The following is a 12942-nucleotide window of genomic DNA, read 5'->3' on the forward strand; positions in this document are numbered from 1 at the left end:
CGAGAGGGGCGCATGTTGGATCCGCGTAGACACAAAATTTTGCGCCGCCCAGCGTGGGGCTCGAACCCACGACCCTGAGATTAAGAGTCTGATGCTCTACCGACAGAGCTAGCCGTGCTGCACGCAACGCGTTACGAGCCATATATTACTGATTTGACCTGCGACCATCTATTGAAGATTCTTTTGACTACAGCTTATTTGCTGCTGCCACAAATCAGCTACAATCCTATTCAATGAAAAATTGTCTCCGAAAGGCATCAAATCTGCTTGAAATGATACGTGGCTATCAGCACCATTATTCAACACACATGCTCGACAGTGCGCAGACGCCTGTGGCGTAGCCCTTGGCTCCTGAATCAGATGCAGTAGTTCCAACAAAAACTCTCCTGAACGGCACTGTGCCGAAAACTTCGCTACAGATCACCCTTGTCTTGCTTGTGCTTCTGGTAGACGCCGGTTTTGCAGCCAGGAAGCGGACAGCAGCAACTTCCAACTAGTTTTAGAGTACTCAAACAACACAGTAAAACAGCATGCATCTTTTGCAGAACAGGAAAAACTCGACCGTGACAGGATTCGAACCTGCAACCTTCGGATCCGAAGTCCGACGCCTTATCCATTAGGCCACACGGTCACTGGCGTAATATACTTCTCCACACACACCTCATTTTCGACATTTGTACACTTGGCAGAATGAATTTCCCATCTTTGACGCAGTTCTCCATCTCAAATTTCAGTACTAAAAGTACGACGCTACTTCTTGCTGTGTCCCATCGCAAGTTACATTCAAGCCCTTATGACGCTGATCAAACAAGAGGTGGCAAATCAGCTTCAATCGCTTAGTGCCATCTCAGTCGCTTGCAGAAGGTACCTCACCCTATGTGATACAATGGCGAGTTGTCGCTATTACCAAAGCGGCGGCGGCGCCGCCGACGACGACGACAATCGCGAGGGTCTTTATCAGGGGTAGAAAATACATCACAAGAACTAAGTATTTCACGTCGGCATTCTCCGGAGACTGCCAAAAGCAGCAGTTTCTGGTGCCCACTTTAATAGCACCATTCACACTATTCATTTGCGAGAGCATTTCTTAAATACCGCACCCATTCATAATTTTTTTATCCTTGACCGCTTTTTTCGAAAGGGCCACGGTGGGAGGGGCTGTTACAAAATTCATTTGCCTCCTGTGAGGATCGAACTCACGACCTCTGGTTTACTAGACCAGCGCTCTGCCACTGAGCTAAGGAGGCGCCTCCTAGCTTACTTTTCGGGTACTTTGTTCTTACAGACTAGTGAATCGGAGCCCTTCAGCTCGAAACGCACCGCATGAGCGACCATTATTTGCATTTAGTTAGCACAGCTGCTGCTTTCCTACACATCTCACACTATATCGATGTACAACTAAAATTCCAAAACAACACATTTATTTCATTTCAGAGTCACTTTCAGCTTCAAATACCGTTCCTCTGATATTCATACGAAGCTAGGCATCGTCGTAACCCGTTACGTTCATTACGCAAGGCTCACGAGAGGGGCGCATGTTGGATCCGCGTAGACACAAAATCTTGCGCCGCCCAGCGTGGGGCTCGAACCCACGACCCTGAGATTAAGAGTCTCATGCTCTACCGACAGAGCTAGCCGGGCTGCACGCAACGCGTTACGAGCCATATATTACTGATTTGACCTGCGACCATCTATTGAAGATTCTTTTGACTACAGCTTATTTGCTGCTGCCACAAATCAGCTACAATCCTATTCAATGAAAAATTGTCTCCGAAAGGCATCAAATCTGCTTGAAATGATACGTGGCTATCAGCACCATTATTCAACACACATGCTCGACAGTGCGCAGACGCCTGTGGCGTAGCCCTTGGCTCCTGAATCAGATGCAGTAGTTCCAACAAAAACTGTCCTGAACGGCACTGTGCCGAAAACTTCGCTACAGATCACCCTTGTCTTGCTTGTGCTTCTGGTAGACGCCGGTTTTGCAGCCAGGAAGCGGACAGCAGCAACTTCCAACTAGTTTTAGAGTACTCAAACAACACAGTAAAACAGCATGCATCTTTTGTAGAACAGGAAAAACTCGACCGTGACAGGATTCGAACCTGCAACCTTCGGATCCGAAGTCCGACGCCTTATCCATTAGGCCACACGGTCACTGGCGCAATATACTTCTCCACACACACCTCATTTTCGACATTTGTACACTTGGCAGAATGAATTTCCCATCTTTGACGCAGTTCTCCATCTCAAATTTCAGTACTAAAAGTACGACGCTACTTCTTGCTGTGTCCCATCGCAAGTTACATTCAAGCCCTTATGACGCTGATCAAACAAGAGGTGGCAAATCAGCTTCAATCGCTTAGTGCCATCTCAGTCGCTTGCAGAAGGTACCTCACCCTATGTGATACAATGGCGAGTTGTCGCTATTACCAAAGCGGCGGCGGCGCCGACGACGACGACGACAATCGCGAGGGTCTTTATCAAGGGTAGAAAATACATCACAAGAACTAAGTATTTCACGTCGGCATTCTCCGGAGACTGCCAAAAGCAGCAGTTTCTGGTGCCCACTTTAATAGCACCATTCACACTATTCATTTGCGAGAGCATTTCTTAAATACCGCACCCATTCATAATTTTTTTATCCTTGACCGCTTTTTTCGAAAGGGCCACGGTGGGAGGGGCTGTTACAAAATTCATTTGCCTCCTGTGAGGATCGAACTGACGACCTCTGGTTTACTAGACCAGTGCTCTGCCACTGAGCTAAGGAGGCGCCTCCTAGCGCACTTTTCGGGTACTTTGTTCTTACAGACTAGTGAATCGGAGCCCTTCAGCTCGAAACGCACCGCATGAGCGACCATTATTTGCATTTAGTTAGCACAGCTGCTGCTTTCCTACACATCTCACACTATATCGATGTACAACTAAAATTCCAAAACAACACATTTATTTCATTTCAGAGTCACTTTCAGCTTCAAATACCGTTCCTCTGATATTCATATGAAGCTAGGCATCGTCGTAACCCGTAACGTTCATTATGCAAGGCTCACGAGAGGGGCGCATGTTGGATCCGCGTAGACACAAAATTTTGCGCCGCCCAGCGTGGGGCTCGAACCCACGACCCTGAGATTAAGAGTCTCATGCTCTACCGACTGAGCTAGCCAGGCTGCACGCAACGCGTTACGAGCCATACAATACTGATTTGACCTGCGACCATCTATTGAAGATTCTTTTGACTACAGCTTATTTCCTGCTGCCACAAATCAGCTACAATCCTATTCAATGAAAAATTGTCTCCGAAAAGCATCAAATCTGCTTGAAATGATACGTGGCTATCAGCACCATTATTCAACACACATGCTCGACAGTGCGCAGACGCCTGTGGCGTAGCCCTTGGCTCCTGAATCAGATGCAGTAGTTCCAACAAAAACTCTCCTGAACGGCACTGTGCCGAAAACTTCGCTACAGATCACCCTTGTCTTGCTTGTGCTTCTGGTAGACGCCGGTTTTGCAGCCAGGAAGCGGACAGCAGCAACTTCCAACTAGTTTTAGAGTACTCAAACAACACAGTAAAACAGCATGCATCTTTTGCAGAACAGGAAAAACTCGACCGTGACAGGATTCGAACCTGCAATCTTCGGATCCGAAGTCCGACGCCTTATCCATTAGGCCACACCTTCACTGGCGCAATATACTTCTCCACACACACCTCATTTTCGCCATTTGTACACTTGGCAGAATGAATTTCCCATCTTTGACGCAGTTCTCCATCTCAAATTTCAGTACTAAAAGTACGACGCTACTTCTTGCTGTGTCCCATCGCAAGTTACATTCAAGCCCTTATGACGCTGATCAAACAAGAGAAGGCAAATCAGCTTCAATCGCTTAGTGCCATCTCAGTCGCTTGCAGAAGGTACCTCACCCTATGTGATACAATGGCGAGTTGTCGCTATTACCAAAGCGGCGGCGGCGCCGACGACGACGACGACGACAATCGCGAGGGTCTTTATCAGGGGTAGAAAATACATCACAAGAACTAAGTATTTCACGTCGGCATTCTCCGGAGACTGCCAAAAGCAGCAGTTTCTGGTGCCCACTTTAATAGCACCATTCACACTATTCATTTGCGAGAGCATTTCTTAAATACCGCACCCATTCATAATTTTTTTATCCTTGACCGCTTTTTTCGAAAGGGCCACGGTGGGAGGGGCTGTTACAAAATTCATTTGCCTCCTGTGAGGATCGAACTGACGACCTCTGGTTTACTAGACCAGTGCTCTGCCACTGAGCTAAGGAGGCGCCTCCTAGCGCACTTTTCGGGTACTTTGTTCTTACAGACTAGTGAATCGGAGCCCTTCAGCTCGAAACGCACCGCATGAGCGACCATTATTTGCATTTAGTTAGCACAGCTGCTGCTTTCCTACACATCTCACACTATATCGATGTACAACTAAAATTCCAAAACAACACATTTATTTCATTTCAGAGTCACTTTCAGCTTCAAATACCGTTCCTCTGATATTCATATGAAGCTAGGCATCGTCGTAACCCGTAACGTTCATTATGCAAGGCTCACGAGAGGGGCGCATGTTGGATCCGCGTAGACACAAAATTTTGCGCCGCCCAGCGTGGGGCTCGAACCCACGACCCTGAGATTAAGAGTCTCATGCTCTACCGACTGAGCTAGCCAGGCTGCACGCAACGCGTTACGAGCCATACAATACTGATTTGACCTGCGACCATCTATTGAAGATTCTTTTGACTACAGCTTATTTCCTGCTGCCACAAATCAGCTACAATCCTATTCAATGAAAAATTGTCTCCGAAAAGCATCAAATCTGCTTGAAATGATACGTGGCTATCAGCACCATTATTCAACACACATGCTCGACAGTGCGCAGACGCCTGTGGCGTAGCCCTTGGCTCCTGAATCAGATGCAGTAGTTCCAACAAAAACTCTCCTGAACGGCACTGTGCCGAAAACTTCGCTACAGATCACCCTTGTCTTGCTTGTGCTTCTGGTAGACGCCGGTTTTGCAGCCAGGAAGCGGACAGCAGCAACTTCCAACTAGTTTTAGAGTACTCAAACAACACAGTAAAACAGCATGCATCTTTTGCAGAACAGGAAAAACTCGACCGTGACAGGATTCGAACCTGCAATCTTCGGATCCGAAGTCCGACGCCTTATCCATTAGGCCACACCTTCACTGGCGCAATATACTTCTCCACACACACCTCATTTTCGCCATTTGTACACTTGGCAGAATGAATTTCCCATCTTTGACGCAGTTCTCCATCTCAAATTTCAGTACTAAAAGTACGACGCTACTTCTTGCTGTGTCCCATCGCAAGTTACATTCAAGCCCTTATGACGCTGATCAAACAAGAGGTGGCAAATCAGCTTCAATCGCTTAGTGCCATCTCAGTCGCTTGCAGAAGGTACCTCACCCTATGTGATACAATGGCGAGTTGTCGCTATTACCAAAGCGGCGGCGGCGCCGCCGACGACGACGACAATCGCGAGGGTCTTTATCAGGGGTAGAAAATACATCACAAGAACTAAGTATTTCACGTCGGCATTCTCCGGAGACTGCCAAAAGCAGCAGTTTCTGGTGCCCACTTTAATAGCACCATTCACACTATTCATTTGCGAGAGCATTTCTTAAATACCGCACCCATTCATAATTTTTTTATCCTTGACCGCTTTTTTCGAAAGGGCCACGGTGGGAGGGGCTGTTACAAAATTCATTTGCCTCCTGTGAGGATCGAACTCACGACCTCTGGTTTACTAGACCAGCGCTCTGCCACTGAGCTAAGGAGGCGCCTCCTAGCTTACTTTTCGGGTACTTTGTTCTTACAGACTAGTGAATCGGAGCCCTTCAGCTCGAAACGCACCGCATGAGCGACCATTATTTGCATTTAGTTAGCACAGCTGCTGCTTTCCTACACATCTCACACTATATCGATGTACAACTAAAATTCCAAAACAACACATTTATTTCATTTCAGAGTCACTTTCAGCTTCAAATACCGTTCCTCTGATATTCATACGAAGCTAGGCATCGTCGTAACCCGTTACGTTCATTACGCAAGGCTCACGAGAGGGGCGCATGTTGGATCCGCGTAGACACAAAATCTTGCGCCGCCCAGCGTGGGGCTCGAACCCACGACCCTGAGATTAAGAGTCTCATGCTCTACCGACAGAGCTAGCCGGGCTGCACGCAACGCGTTACGAGCCATATATTACTGATTTGACCTGCGACCATCTATTGAAGATTCTTTTGACTACAGCTTATTTGCTGCTGCCACAAATCAGCTACAATCCTATTCAATGAAAAATTGTCTCCGAAAGGCATCAAATCTGCTTGAAATGATACGTGGCTATCAGCACCATTATTCAACACACATGCTCGACAGTGCGCAGACGCCTGTGGCGTAGCCCTTGGCTCCTGAATCAGATGCAGTAGTTCCAACAAAAACTGTCCTGAACGGCACTGTGCCGAAAACTTCGCTACAGATCACCCTTGTCTTGCTTGTGCTTCTGGTAGACGCCGGTTTTGCAGCCAGGAAGCGGACAGCAGCAACTTCCAACTAGTTTTAGAGTACTCAAACAACACAGTAAAACAGCATGCATCTTTTGTAGAACAGGAAAAACTCGACCGTGACAGGATTCGAACCTGCAACCTTCGGATCCGAAGTCCGACGCCTTATCCATTAGGCCACACGGTCACTGGCGCAATATACTTCTCCACACACACCTCATTTTCGACATTTGTACACTTGGCAGAATGAATTTCCCATCTTTGACGCAGTTCTCCATCTCAAATTTCAGTACTAAAAGTACGACGCTACTTCTTGCTGTGTCCCATCGCAAGTTACATTCAAGCCCTTATGACGCTGATCAAACAAGAGGTGGCAAATCAGCTTCAATCGCTTAGTGCCATCTCAGTCGCTTGCAGAAGGTACCTCACCCTATGTGATACAATGGCGAGTTGTCGCTATTACCAAAGCGGCGGCGGCGCCGACGACGACGACGACAATCGCGAGGGTCTTTATCAAGGGTAGAAAATACATCACAAGAACTAAGTATTTCACGTCGGCATTCTCCGGAGACTGCCAAAAGCAGCAGTTTCTGGTGCCCACTTTAATAGCACCATTCACACTATTCATTTGCGAGAGCATTTCTTAAATACCGCACCCATTCATAATTTTTTTATCCTTGACCGCTTTTTTCGAAAGGGCCACGGTGGGAGGGGCTGTTACAAAATTCATTTGCCTCCTGTGAGGATCGAACTGACGACCTCTGGTTTACTAGACCAGTGCTCTGCCACTGAGCTAAGGAGGCGCCTCCTAGCGCACTTTTCGGGTACTTTGTTCTTACAGACTAGTGAATCGGAGCCCTTCAGCTCGAAACGCACCGCATGAGCGACCATTATTTGCATTTAGTTAGCACAGCTGCTGCTTTCCTACACATCTCACACTATATCGATGTACAACTAAAATTCCAAAACAACACATTTATTTCATTTCAGAGTCACTTTCAGCTTCAAATACCGTTCCTCTGATATTCATATGAAGCTAGGCATCGTCGTAACCCGTAACGTTCATTATGCAAGGCTCACGAGAGGGGCGCATGTTGGATCCGCGTAGACACAAAATTTTGCGCCGCCCAGCGTGGGGCTCGAACCCACGACCCTGAGATTAAGAGTCTCATGCTCTACCGACTGAGCTAGCCAGGCTGCACGCAACGCGTTACGAGCCATACAATACTGATTTGACCTGCGACCATCTATTGAAGATTCTTTTGACTACAGCTTATTTCCTGCTGCCACAAATCAGCTACAATCCTATTCAATGAAAAATTGTCTCCGAAAAGCATCAAATCTGCTTGAAATGATACGTGGCTATCAGCACCATTATTCAACACACATGCTCGACAGTGCGCAGACGCCTGTGGCGTAGCCCTTGGCTCCTGAATCAGATGCAGTAGTTCCAACAAAAACTCTCCTGAACGGCACTGTGCCGAAAACTTCGCTACAGATCACCCTTGTCTTGCTTGTGCTTCTGGTAGACGCCGGTTTTGCAGCCAGGAAGCGGACAGCAGCAACTTCCAACTAGTTTTAGAGTACTCAAACAACACAGTAAAACAGCATGCATCTTTTGCAGAACAGGAAAAACTCGACCGTGACAGGATTCGAACCTGCAATCTTCGGATCCGAAGTCCGACGCCTTATCCATTAGGCCACACCTTCACTGGCGCAATATACTTCTCCACACACACCTCATTTTCGCCATTTGTACACTTGGCAGAATGAATTTCCCATCTTTGACGCAGTTCTCCATCTCAAATTTCAGTACTAAAAGTACGACGCTACTTCTTGCTGTGTCCCATCGCAAGTTACATTCAAGCCCTTATGACGCTGATCAAACAAGAGAAGGCAAATCAGCTTCAATCGCTTAGTGCCATCTCAGTCGCTTGCAGAAGGTACCTCACCCTATGTGATACAATGGCGAGTTGTCGCTATTACCAAAGCGGCGGCGGCGCCGACGACGACGACGACGACAATCGCGAGGGTCTTTATCAGGGGTAGAAAATACATCACAAGAACTAAGTATTTCACGTCGGCATTCTCCGGAGACTGCCAAAAGCAGCAGTTTCTGGTGCCCACTTTAATAGCACCATTCACACTATTCATTTGCGAGAGCATTTCTTAAATACCGCACCCATTCATAATTTTTTTATCCTTGACCGCTTTTTTCGAAAGGGCCACGGTGGGAGGGGCTGTTACAAAATTCATTTGCCTCCTGTGAGGATCGAACTGACGACCTCTGGTTTACTAGACCAGTGCTCTGCCACTGAGCTAAGGAGGCGCCTCCTAGCGCACTTTTCGGGTACTTTGTTCTTACAGACTAGTGAATCGGAGCCCTTCAGCTCGAAACGCACCGCATGAGCGACCATTATTTGCATTTAGTTAGCACAGCTGCTGCTTTCCTACACATCTCACACTATATCGATGTACAACTAAAATTCCAAAACAACACATTTATTTCATTTCAGAGTCACTTTCAGCTTCAAATACCGTTCCTCTGATATTCATATGAAGCTAGGCATCGTCGTAACCCGTAACGTTCATTATGCAAGGCTCACGAGAGGGGCGCATGTTGGATCCGCGTAGACACAAAATTTTGCGCCGCCCAGCGTGGGGCTCGAACCCACGACCCTGAGATTAAGAGTCTCATGCTCTACCGACTGAGCTAGCCAGGCTGCACGCAACGCGTTACGAGCCATACAATACTGATTTGACCTGCGACCATCTATTGAAGATTCTTTTGACTACAGCTTATTTCCTGCTGCCACAAATCAGCTACAATCCTATTCAATGAAAAATTGTCTCCGAAAAGCATCAAATCTGCTTGAAATGATACGTGGCTATCAGCACCATTATTCAACACACATGCTCGACAGTGCGCAGACGCCTGTGGCGTAGCCCTTGGCTCCTGAATCAGATGCAGTAGTTCCAACAAAAACTCTCCTGAACGGCACTGTGCCGAAAACTTCGCTACAGATCACCCTTGTCTTGCTTGTGCTTCTGGTAGACGCCGGTTTTGCAGCCAGGAAGCGGACAGCAGCAACTTCCAACTAGTTTTAGAGTACTCAAACAACACAGTAAAACAGCATGCATCTTTTGCAGAACAGGAAAAACTCGACCGTGACAGGATTCGAACCTGCAATCTTCGGATCCGAAGTCCGACGCCTTATCCATTAGGCCACACCTTCACTGGCGCAATATACTTCTCCACACACACCTCATTTTCGCCATTTGTACACTTGGCAGAATGAATTTCCCATCTTTGACGCAGTTCTCCATCTCAAATTTCAGTACTAAAAGTACGACGCTACTTCTTGCTGTGTCCCATCGCAAGTTACATTCAAGCCCTTATGACGCTGATCAAACAAGAGAAGGCAAATCAGCTTCAATCGCTTAGTGCCATCTCAGTCGCTTGCAGAAGGTACCTCACCCTATGTGATACAATGGCGAGTTGTCGCTATTACCAAAGCGGCGGCGGCGCCGACGACGACGACAATCGCGAGGGTTTTTATCAGGGGTAGAAAATACATCACAAGAACTAAGTATTTCACGTCGGCATTCTCCGGAGACTGCCAAAAGCAGCAGTTTCTGGTGCCCACTTTAATAGCACCATTCACACTATTCATTTGCGAGAGCATTTCTTAAATACCGCACCCATTCATAATTTTTTTATCCTTGACCGCTTTTTTCGAAAGGGCCACGGTGGGAGGGGCTGTTACAAAATTCATTTGCCTCCTGTGGGGATCGAACTGACGACCTTTGGTTTACTAGACCAGCGCTCTGCCACTGAGCTAAGGAGGCGCCTCCTAGCGCACTTTTCGGGTACTTTGTTCTTACAGACTAGTGAATCGGAGCCCTTCAGCTCGAAACGCACCGCATGAGCGACCATTATTTGCATTTAGTTAGCACAGCTGCTGCTTTCCTACACATCTCACACTATATCGATGTACAACTAAAATTCCAAAACAACACATTTATTTCATTTCAGAGTCACTTTCAGCTTCAAATACCGTTCCTCTGATATTCATACGAAGCTAGGCATCGTCGTAACCCGTTACGTTCATTACGCAAGGCTCACGAGAGGGGCGCATGTTGGATCCGCGTAGACACAAAATTTTGCGCCGCCCAGCGTGGGGCTCGAACCCACGACCCTGAGATTAAGAGTCTCATGCTCTACCGACTGAGCTAGCCGGGCTGCACGCAACGCGTTACGAGCCATATATTACTGATTTGACCTGCGACCATCTATTGAAGATTCTTTTGACTACAGCTTATTTCCTGTTGCCACAAATCAGCTACAATCCTATTCAATGAAAAATTGTCTCCGAAAGGCATCAAATCTGCTTGAAATGATACGTGGCTATCAGCACCATTATTCAACACACATGCTCGACAGTGCGCAGACGCCTGTGGCGTAGCCCTTGGCTCCTGAATCAGATGCAGTAGTTCCAACAAAAACTCTCCTGAACGGCACTGTGCCGAAAACTTCGCTACAGATCACCCTTGTCTTGCTTGTGCTTCTGGTAGACGCCGGTTTTGCAGCCAGGAAGCGGACAGCAGCAACTTCCAACTAGTTTTAGAGTACTCAAACAACACAGTAAAACAGCATGCATCTTTTGCAGAACAGGAAAAACTCGACCGTGACAGGATTCGAACCTGCAATCTTCGGATCCGAAGTCCGACGCCTTATCCATTAGGCCACACGGTCACTGGCGCAATATACTTCTCCACACACACCTCATTTTCGCCATTTGTACACTTGGCAGAATGAATTTCCCATCTTTGACGCAGTTCTCCATCTCAAATTTCAGTACTAAAAGTACGACGCTACTTCTTGCTGTGTCCCATCGCAAGTTACATTCAAGCCCTTATGACGCTGATCAAACAAGAGGTGGCAAATCAGCTTCAATCGCTTAGTGCCATCTCAGTCGCTTGCAGAAGGTACCTCACCCTATGTGATACAATGGCGAGTTGTCGCTATTACCAAAGCGGCGGCGGCGCCGACGACGACGACGACGACGACAATCGCGAGGGTCTTTATCAGGGGTAGAAAATACATCACAAGAACTAAGTATTTCACGTCGGCATTCTCCGGAGACTGCCAAAAGCAGCAGTTTCTGGTGCCCACTTTAATAGCACCATTCACACTATTCATTTGCGAGAGCATTTCTTAAATACCGCACCCATTCATAATTTTTTTATCCTTGACCGCTTTTTTCGAAAGGGCCACGGTGGGAGGGGCTGTTACAAAATTCATTTGCCTCCTGTGAGGATCGAACTGACGACCTCTGGTTTACTAGACCAGCGCTCTGCCACTGAGCTAAGGAGGCGCCTCCTAGCGCACTTTTCGGGTACTTTGTTCTTACAGACTAGTGAATCGGAGCCCTTCAGCTCGAAACGCACCGCATGAGCGACCATTATTTGCATTTAGTTAGCACAGCTGCTGCTTTCCTACACATCTCACACTATATCGATGTACAACTAAAATTCCAAAACAACACATTTATTTCATTTCAGAGTCACTTTCAGCTTCAAATACCGTTCCTCTGATATTCATATGAAGCTAGGCATCGTCGTAACCCGTAACGTTCATTATGCAAGGCTCACGAGAGGGGCGCATGTTGGATCCGCGTAGACACAAAATTTTGCGCCGCCCAGCGTGGGGCTCGAACCCACGACCCTGAGATTAAGAGTCTCATGCTCTACCGACTGAGCTAGCCGGGCTGCACGCAACGCGTTACGAGCCATACAATACTGATTTGACCTGCGACCATCTATTGAAGATTCTTTTGACTACAGCTTATTTCCTGCTGCCACAAATCTGCTACAATCCTATTCAATGAAAAATTGTCTCCGAAAAGCATCAAATCTGCTTGAAATGATACGTGGCTATCAGCACCATTATTCAACACACATGCTCGACAGTGCGCAGACGCCTGTGGCGTAGCCCTTGGCTCTTGAATCAGATGCAGTAGTTCCAACAAAAACTCTCCTGAACGGCACTGTGCCGAAAACTTCGCTACAGATCACCCTTGTCTTGCTTGTGCTTCTGGTAGACGCCGGTTTTGCAGCCAGGAAGCGGACAGCAGCAACTTCCAACTAGTTTTAGAGTACTCAAACAACACAGTAAAACAGCATGCATCTTTTGCAGAACAGGAAAAACTCGACCGCGACAGGATTCGAACCTGCAATCTTCGGATCCGAAGTCCGACGCCTTATCCATTAGCCCACAACTTCACTGGCGCAATATACTTCTCCACACACACCTCATTTTCGCCATTTGTACACTTGGCAGAATGAATTTCCCATCTTTGACGCAGTTCTCCATCTCAAATTTCAGTACTAAAAGTACGAC

The 12942-nt window shown here is 47.3% G+C and overlaps 25 non-coding genes across 25 annotated transcripts; all 25 read right to left on the reverse strand.

Annotated features, from left to right (window-relative positions):
- Nucleotides 1-45: 45 nt before the first annotated feature.
- Nucleotides 46-118, reverse strand: Trnak-cuu (transfer RNA lysine (anticodon CUU)). Its single transcript has one exon. It is a non-coding gene; the product is annotated as a tRNA-Lys (tRNA).
- Nucleotides 119-558: 440 nt separating this feature from the next.
- Trnar-ucg (transfer RNA arginine (anticodon UCG)) lies at nt 559-631 on the reverse strand. The gene has a single exon. It is a non-coding gene; the product is annotated as a tRNA-Arg (tRNA).
- Nucleotides 632-1175: 544 nt separating this feature from the next.
- Trnat-agu (transfer RNA threonine (anticodon AGU)) lies at nt 1176-1247 on the reverse strand. The gene has a single exon. It is a non-coding gene; the product is annotated as a tRNA-Thr (tRNA).
- A 321-nt stretch (nt 1248-1568) lies between these two features.
- Trnak-cuu (transfer RNA lysine (anticodon CUU)) lies at nt 1569-1641 on the reverse strand. The gene has a single exon. It is a non-coding gene; the product is annotated as a tRNA-Lys (tRNA).
- Nucleotides 1642-2081: 440 nt separating this feature from the next.
- Nucleotides 2082-2154, reverse strand: Trnar-ucg (transfer RNA arginine (anticodon UCG)). The gene has a single exon. It is a non-coding gene; the product is annotated as a tRNA-Arg (tRNA).
- A 544-nt stretch (nt 2155-2698) lies between these two features.
- Trnat-agu (transfer RNA threonine (anticodon AGU)) lies at nt 2699-2770 on the reverse strand. The gene has a single exon. It is a non-coding gene; the product is annotated as a tRNA-Thr (tRNA).
- A 321-nt stretch (nt 2771-3091) lies between these two features.
- Trnak-cuu (transfer RNA lysine (anticodon CUU)) lies at nt 3092-3164 on the reverse strand. The gene has a single exon. It is a non-coding gene; the product is annotated as a tRNA-Lys (tRNA).
- Nucleotides 3165-3604: 440 nt separating this feature from the next.
- Trnar-ucg (transfer RNA arginine (anticodon UCG)) lies at nt 3605-3677 on the reverse strand. Its single transcript has one exon. It is a non-coding gene; the product is annotated as a tRNA-Arg (tRNA).
- A 547-nt stretch (nt 3678-4224) lies between these two features.
- Nucleotides 4225-4296, reverse strand: Trnat-agu (transfer RNA threonine (anticodon AGU)). The gene has a single exon. It is a non-coding gene; the product is annotated as a tRNA-Thr (tRNA).
- Nucleotides 4297-4617: 321 nt separating this feature from the next.
- On the reverse strand, nt 4618-4690 carry Trnak-cuu (transfer RNA lysine (anticodon CUU)). Its single transcript has one exon. It is a non-coding gene; the product is annotated as a tRNA-Lys (tRNA).
- Nucleotides 4691-5130: 440 nt separating this feature from the next.
- On the reverse strand, nt 5131-5203 carry Trnar-ucg (transfer RNA arginine (anticodon UCG)). The gene has a single exon. It is a non-coding gene; the product is annotated as a tRNA-Arg (tRNA).
- Nucleotides 5204-5747: 544 nt separating this feature from the next.
- On the reverse strand, nt 5748-5819 carry Trnat-agu (transfer RNA threonine (anticodon AGU)). The gene has a single exon. It is a non-coding gene; the product is annotated as a tRNA-Thr (tRNA).
- Nucleotides 5820-6140: 321 nt separating this feature from the next.
- Nucleotides 6141-6213, reverse strand: Trnak-cuu (transfer RNA lysine (anticodon CUU)). The gene has a single exon. It is a non-coding gene; the product is annotated as a tRNA-Lys (tRNA).
- Nucleotides 6214-6653: 440 nt separating this feature from the next.
- On the reverse strand, nt 6654-6726 carry Trnar-ucg (transfer RNA arginine (anticodon UCG)). Its single transcript has one exon. It is a non-coding gene; the product is annotated as a tRNA-Arg (tRNA).
- A 544-nt stretch (nt 6727-7270) lies between these two features.
- Trnat-agu (transfer RNA threonine (anticodon AGU)) lies at nt 7271-7342 on the reverse strand. The gene has a single exon. It is a non-coding gene; the product is annotated as a tRNA-Thr (tRNA).
- A 321-nt stretch (nt 7343-7663) lies between these two features.
- On the reverse strand, nt 7664-7736 carry Trnak-cuu (transfer RNA lysine (anticodon CUU)). Its single transcript has one exon. It is a non-coding gene; the product is annotated as a tRNA-Lys (tRNA).
- A 440-nt stretch (nt 7737-8176) lies between these two features.
- On the reverse strand, nt 8177-8249 carry Trnar-ucg (transfer RNA arginine (anticodon UCG)). The gene has a single exon. It is a non-coding gene; the product is annotated as a tRNA-Arg (tRNA).
- A 547-nt stretch (nt 8250-8796) lies between these two features.
- On the reverse strand, nt 8797-8868 carry Trnat-agu (transfer RNA threonine (anticodon AGU)). The gene has a single exon. It is a non-coding gene; the product is annotated as a tRNA-Thr (tRNA).
- Nucleotides 8869-9189: 321 nt separating this feature from the next.
- Trnak-cuu (transfer RNA lysine (anticodon CUU)) lies at nt 9190-9262 on the reverse strand. Its single transcript has one exon. It is a non-coding gene; the product is annotated as a tRNA-Lys (tRNA).
- A 440-nt stretch (nt 9263-9702) lies between these two features.
- Nucleotides 9703-9775, reverse strand: Trnar-ucg (transfer RNA arginine (anticodon UCG)). Its single transcript has one exon. It is a non-coding gene; the product is annotated as a tRNA-Arg (tRNA).
- A 541-nt stretch (nt 9776-10316) lies between these two features.
- Trnat-agu (transfer RNA threonine (anticodon AGU)) lies at nt 10317-10388 on the reverse strand. Its single transcript has one exon. It is a non-coding gene; the product is annotated as a tRNA-Thr (tRNA).
- Nucleotides 10389-10709: 321 nt separating this feature from the next.
- On the reverse strand, nt 10710-10782 carry Trnak-cuu (transfer RNA lysine (anticodon CUU)). The gene has a single exon. It is a non-coding gene; the product is annotated as a tRNA-Lys (tRNA).
- A 440-nt stretch (nt 10783-11222) lies between these two features.
- On the reverse strand, nt 11223-11295 carry Trnar-ucg (transfer RNA arginine (anticodon UCG)). Its single transcript has one exon. It is a non-coding gene; the product is annotated as a tRNA-Arg (tRNA).
- A 550-nt stretch (nt 11296-11845) lies between these two features.
- On the reverse strand, nt 11846-11917 carry Trnat-agu (transfer RNA threonine (anticodon AGU)). The gene has a single exon. It is a non-coding gene; the product is annotated as a tRNA-Thr (tRNA).
- A 321-nt stretch (nt 11918-12238) lies between these two features.
- Nucleotides 12239-12311, reverse strand: Trnak-cuu (transfer RNA lysine (anticodon CUU)). The gene has a single exon. It is a non-coding gene; the product is annotated as a tRNA-Lys (tRNA).
- Nucleotides 12312-12942: the final 631 nt, after the last annotated feature.

The sequence above is a fragment of the Schistocerca cancellata genome, unplaced genomic scaffold (genome assembly GCF_023864275.1).
Source record: "Schistocerca cancellata isolate TAMUIC-IGC-003103 unplaced genomic scaffold, iqSchCanc2.1 HiC_scaffold_1109, whole genome shotgun sequence".
Lineage (NCBI taxonomy): Eukaryota > Metazoa > Arthropoda > Insecta > Orthoptera > Acrididae > Schistocerca > Schistocerca cancellata.